This window comes from Callorhinus ursinus, unplaced genomic scaffold (genome assembly GCF_003265705.2).
Source record: "Callorhinus ursinus isolate GAN/ISIS: 27379988/994484 unplaced genomic scaffold, GSC_fseal_2.0 scaffold38, whole genome shotgun sequence".
NCBI classification, from domain to species: domain Eukaryota; kingdom Metazoa; phylum Chordata; class Mammalia; order Carnivora; family Otariidae; genus Callorhinus; species Callorhinus ursinus.
In genome coordinates, this window is record NW_027397100.1 from 3,570,665 (window position 1) to 3,576,935 (window position 6,271).

Below are 6,271 nucleotides of genomic sequence, written 5' to 3' on the forward strand. Positions count from 1 at the left end.
TCCATCCCTTCTCTGTCTTTCCTGCCCCCTCCCCTGCTGGTGCCTCCTGGGGTTGCCTCCCAAATAAAACACTTTGCACTTGAACCCTTGTCTCAGGGTCCCCTTCTGGGGGAATGCAACTCTAAAAAGACTCCATAGATTAAAATCTTATTTTGAGGATTTCGTTGGCCCTCCACAATTAGGCCAAGCCTGTTCGCGATGTGGAGTGACTAATGTCCTTTTATTGTCAAGGTTTTGAATTGAGGCTTGTTTTCTTACTGCATTTTGAAGGTCTCTTGTCTCAGAAGGATGGTTTTAGGTTTAAAAAGTTACTCTGAGACTGTTCAGTCAATTTGGGCTGCTATAATGAAGTACCATAGGCTGAGTGGCATATAAACAACAGACATTATTTCTCACAGTTGTGGAGGCTGAGAAGTCCGGGATCACAGTACCAGCATGGTCAGGCTCTGGTGAGGGACCTCTTCTGGATCAAAGAATACCAACGTCTCGTTGTACCCTCTGGAAGCGGAGGAAAAACTAGCTAGCGATCTGTCCTCTTCTTATAAGGACACTAATTCTGTTCATGAGAGCTCCACCCTCATGACCAAATCAGCTCCCAAAGGCCCCAGCTCCAAATGCCATCACATTGGGATTAGAATTTCAACATATGAATTTGGGGGTCGGGGGCTACAGACATTCAGCTTGTAACAGGGACCTTAGCGTTAATGGTCAATTCACTAGAAAGTACCTGGTGTTTCTGTGTCTAAATCTGGTTGCTTAGGAAGACATTCAATAGAATCAGTGCGTAAATGCTCAGCTGCACTCATCATTCATTCATTCCTTTCTGTCATCACGAGGTAAGTTTTTATGAGCAAGCACGTGTCATGTGCCAGGTATCCCTGCCCTAGGAACTTGCTCTCCTGACTAGCTTGAAATTGGATCTCTGATGAGGTTTTTCAGTCCATTTGGTTCTTCATTCAATATGTACCTAGCACTGAGCTAGATCCTGGGCAAATAGAAATGGATAAGGCAAGGACCATATTTCCCGGAAGGCGGAAGCTGGAAGCTAGAAGCCTGAGATTGGCATCTACACAATGGTGGAAATGTTTCCTGTGACAGATGTACCTGCAGGGTCAATGGGGGCATGCAGGATAGATGGGTTTACTTTACCTTGGGGGCTTGGAAGGGTTAGAATGTCTTCATGGTGGAGGGGATCCATGAGTAGAGCCTGGAGCATTTAGGGGAGATGTAATGGTGTGAGCAGAGGTATGGTGAGACCTGGAACTGCAAAGGGTGTGGTGAGGCTGCAGTCAGAGAGTCTTTGGTGTTAAGATCTGGGCTGTGCTGGGAAGCAGTGTGGCCTGGTGGTTAGGGCACAAGCTCTGTGTATGGACTAAAATTCTCATCTCAGTCCTGCCACCGACTCACAGTGTGGCTTGGGCCGGTTAACAGCCTCTCTGAGCCTCAGTTTACTCCTCAGTATTATACTGGGGAGAGACTACCTCCTGCATAGTCACTGTGAGCATTAAATTGAAGAACCCTGGCATAGCACCTAGGACATAGTGACTGGTGATAAAAGGAAATTATTTGTTAATGATCTGCACCAAGATGTCCTGGCTGGGTTTATGAGAGAATGTAGAATGTAGAGCCCCTCAGTATACATTTGTGTCAGCACATTGATTACATGGGGACCAAGGAACCTCTTTGTAAAGGAGACTTGACAGTGCCCTGGGCAGTGAGCAGCAGGAAGTACCCAAAATGGGGCAAAGGGATACCATTACCCCAGAGGCTATAGCATTGCACCATTTCCATCATTCCAGTGGTTCCAGGAATGTATCCTTTGACACCCAGGCAGCGCGGGGCTCCCTCATCTCATGGAAGGACCCAGAACCCCCGTGGGGAATTATCAGTGCTTTGCATTCAGGGGATGGTGCCTGTCTGGTGAGCGTGGGGACAGGCAGGACCGCGTGGCAGCACTCCAAACTTCTCACTTGCTACAAGGCCCACGTCTCACCCTTTACAGAAGCATCTGCAGAGATGTTCTGAGAGAAGTTGGAGACCTCCCAACTGCCCACCCATCTTGGTGTTGCTCTGTAAACAGGACTGGCAGATGGGCAGTGAGACCTGCTCTGCAGAGGACCTGGAACATGGTTCTGCTTTAACAGTTTGGGGACACCCCAACCTCATGAAGATTCCTCAGATCTGGGAGACGGAAGGAACTAGAGAGAGGGAGAGCTAGGATGGCCCTATGTATTTATGTGGAATGAGGTTTCTTGAGATGTGGGGAGTGGGTCAGACTCATACAGCAGGTCAGGGGAAAGGCAGGCCTTTGTCTCCCTGATCAGTATTCTCTCTACACCATTCACAGTCACTTGTTCTACTCACCTAAGAGATCTACCAGCCTGAGCTGAGTGAGCACTGGACCAGGAGTCAGTAAATCTAAGTTCCAGACCAGCCTCTCTGGAGTAAGTCATGCTCCCTCTAAAAAATGCAGCAGTTGGAACTGTAGAGTAATAGTTTTTCAACTTTTTAAAGAAGTGGAACTTCATTTCCAGAAGCCCAATCTATAAGATCAACAGGGGTGGAGCATTCTGGTTCCATATGGGAGAGGTTTCGTCCTCTGGCCCCCTGGCACACCCCAGGGTGGGAAACACGGAGCTTCCTGACCTCTGGATTCCTTACATTTCTCACTGGCTGTCAGCCCAAGTGTTCCTCCAAGTTGGTCTCAGGCTCTAGTAAGTCCCAGCATTCATTTCATCCATCCATCCATCCGTCCATCCATCTATCCATCCATCCACCCATCCATCCGTTTAACATTTACCAAACTTGTACTCTGCTGAATCCTCAGCTGAGTGCTCCTAATTCTGCCTCTAGAGGTCTTACATGATCTCATTCAGCATTTATCTGTCATCCATCCATCCATACATCATCCATCATCCATCCACCATCCATCCATCCATACATACATACATCCACCCACCCACCATCCATCCACCCAGCCATCCATCCATCCATCCACCCACCCACCCACCATCCATCCACCCATCCATCCATCCATACATCCATCCATCCATCCACCCACCCATTCATCCATCCATCCACCATCCATCCACCCATCCATCCATCCATCCATCCATCCATCCATCCATACATCCATCCATCCACCCACCCACCATCCATCCATCCATCCATACATACATACATACATCCCCCCACCCAGCCACCCACCATCCATCCCTTCATCCCACCATCTAACAAAAAAACCACTGATGCCATGTCTCTGCCACAGTTGCTTTTTGTTGTTGGCTATACAGAGGTGCATATCAGGTGTGTGTGGGCGGGTGAATTTGGGTTCCTCACTGAAGCAGGGCGGTCTGGAGTCATAGCTGTTGCAGTAAATATTTTGCCTCTGATTTCCCTATCACTCCTGCATCTCCTCATCTATTGAACCAGTCTCCATCCTTTTGTCACTTGTAGTCCCTTTGACTCATATTTTCCCTTCCACCTCCCTATGTGAAATTTTGCTCTCTGTCTGAGCTATCTTTGCTGGGCATGTTGGCAAGATCCAAGGATAAATTTGGGGGCCAAGGGGTCTGGCATGGCTGTGGTTTTTCAGGGAAGATCAGAACCATCCTCAGAAGCCAGACCATGGAGAAGATGGGAGGAAACTTTCCAGAACAAACCTCCCTGAGTTACGGGTGAGGGTTACAGTAATACGTTTCCCCCTTGTCTCCTGAATGTTATGAACCATGTTACCCTCCCCTGGGTTAGTCCTGGTGCTAAAAGGGATTTTCTCTTTTGTATTTAAGCCTTGCTTATTTGAGTTAGGTCTCTTTGATGGTAAGTGAAAGATACTTCTGTGCTGGTAATAGTAGTAGTAGTAGAACGCAGGGAGTCCGATAGCTCTGGGACTTGAAATATCACTGTTTCAACCACCAGGGAGAGAGAAGTTCAATTCTCAGTTAGTGCCAAGTCCAGAATCCCAGGGAAGGGTTCCGCTTAGGTTAAGGGCCCAGCTGTGGCCAGGGGAGTGAGGTCACAGAGGCAATGCTTGCTTCTGTAGTAGCCAGGGGAGTGGTGGTGAAGGCTCCCACCAAAGACGGTGGGTGAGCTGGGTTGGTGAAATATTTTTCCAATAACAATTTGTTCAGAATGCTCACTTGGGGGAGAGTCTGGAGATACTGGTCAGTGCCTGTGCTCCCCAGGTGCTCAGTTTGACCTGAGAACATCGAGTCGGGTTTGATACGCATCTCCAGGCTCTGACACTTGTCTTCGTTGCCTCAGACCCCAAAGACCACAGTGACCACAAAGGGGCCTAGGGCTGGTGGCCTAGAGTTTGTGGTGCTCATGGTCTGAAAGAGACAGACTGTGTCCCAGTCTAGGCCTTCCTCATCCCCTGCTGCCTGTCTTTAAGGAGACGCGGTAGAGCAGAATCTGCAGTTCCTGATGTCATTACTGAGTGAGGTTCAAATCTCTCTCTAGTGTTACTAAGTCAGGACTAAATCAGAACTTGGACAAGGCACGGGAGCTCTTCAGCCTCGGTTTCCTTGTCTATGAAATAGGGACAACATTTTCCCTTTATGAGGGTAAGGTACAATTGACACCACTGTCTCAAACTTGAGGGAGTATCAGAGCCACCTGCAAGCCTTATTACTGGGACCTGCCCCCAGAGTTTCTGACTCAATGGGTCTAGAGTGGGGCCTCCCAAAATTTGTATTTTTTTTTTTTAAGGGTAGCACTAGGATTTATTGAACTGTGCCTTAGTACAGGCACGGGGGCTTGCCCATGGTGCTCTTGATGTATAAAGCCCGGACGTTCTGCCAATTCTTCTTGAGCAAGGACACCAGGAAATTGACCGCTAAGTGGATGTTGTACACAAACTCATCATCTGTCATCTTCACATGGCCAACAGCCACTGCCAGACACAGCACCTTCTTCATCTGGAATTTGATGGTGGACTTCACTTCATCCACTTTGGCCACCATGTTTTCATTGTGGGTCAGCAAGGAAGGGAACTTGCCAGCCTTATTCAGGCCTGGGCCCAGGATTCGTGGGATCTGCTTGATCAGAGATTCTGAAGCCAAAAAGGTATCATACTTCTTGGCCAACTTCTTGACTAATTTCTCACTCTTGTTGAGTTTCTTCAGCGCCTCAGTATCCATGTGGGGAATATCCACTGCCTTGGCCTCATCACGGTGCTGATCCCCCAAAACACATACAGAGAACTTGGGGCGGGGAGTGGACTTAAGCCTGACGGTGCCCGAGAAGCGTTTGTCCTTCTGAGGGTCATAGTTCTTCAGACTGATCTGCAGCTCCACCGTCTCCAAAAACTTCCGGCGCTTGCGCTGGTTCCTGTGCAGGACTTCCCGCACCGCCTCGTACAGGGTGTCGTGGGAGACTTTGCTGCTCATGGTTCTTCGTGCCGCAGTACCCAAAATTTGTATTTTTAACAAGCTCCCAGTGATGCTGATGCTGCTCATTGGGGATCACGCTTTGAGAACCACAGGTCTACATTTACAGTGTTCTCAACTAAGGGCAATTCTGTTCCCCTTCTCTTCCCACCCTCACCCCAACCAGGGAACATTTGGCAATATCTGGAGATAATTTGGTTGTCATGATTGGGTGAGGGGCTGCTATTGACCTCTCATGGGTAGATACAATGCACAGGACAGCTCCCCCACAACAAAGAATTATCCAGCCCAGGGCATCTGGGTGGCTCAGTCGGTTAAGTGTCCTAACTTTTAATTTTGGCTCAGGTCATGATCACAGGATCCTGGAATTGAGCTCTGCGTTGGGTTCTGCATTCAGCACGGAATCTGCTTGAGATTCTTTCCCTCTCCCTCTGTACCTCCTCTGTCTCTCAAATACATACATACATACATAAGTCTTAAAAAAAAAAAAGAACTATCCAACCCCAAATGTCAGCAGTGCCGAGGTTGAAAATCCCTGCTCTAGAATAAGACCCTGGTCCTACTTCTACTTCACAGCTCTGCTACCCTGGCAAAGTCACTTCATTTTTCTGAGCCTTGTGATCACACGGAATTACTTCCGAGACCCTTTGTAGCTCTGATGTTCAACAACTTTATTTAACAAGCATTTATGGTGTACCAACTGCATGTAAACCATGGTAGCATCTCAGGTAAGGTACGTCTCCTATAGGAGATCGCCATGGTGGCATCTCCAGGTAAGGTGCTTCTCCCATATGAGATCACAGAGTTGGCAAACACTTTGACAATGTGCTTGTGTTTCATGTCATAAGGTGTAAAGCTTGCTTTTACAATGCTGCATAAAT

At 48.2% G+C, this 6,271-nt stretch overlaps 1 pseudogene; it reads right to left on the reverse strand.

The window, feature by feature from the left end:
- Positions 1-4,705: 4,705 nt before the first annotated feature.
- LOC112827210 (large ribosomal subunit protein uL1 pseudogene) lies at positions 4,706-5,393 on the reverse strand (annotated as a pseudogene).
- Between the last annotated feature and the right edge of the window lie 878 nt (positions 5,394-6,271).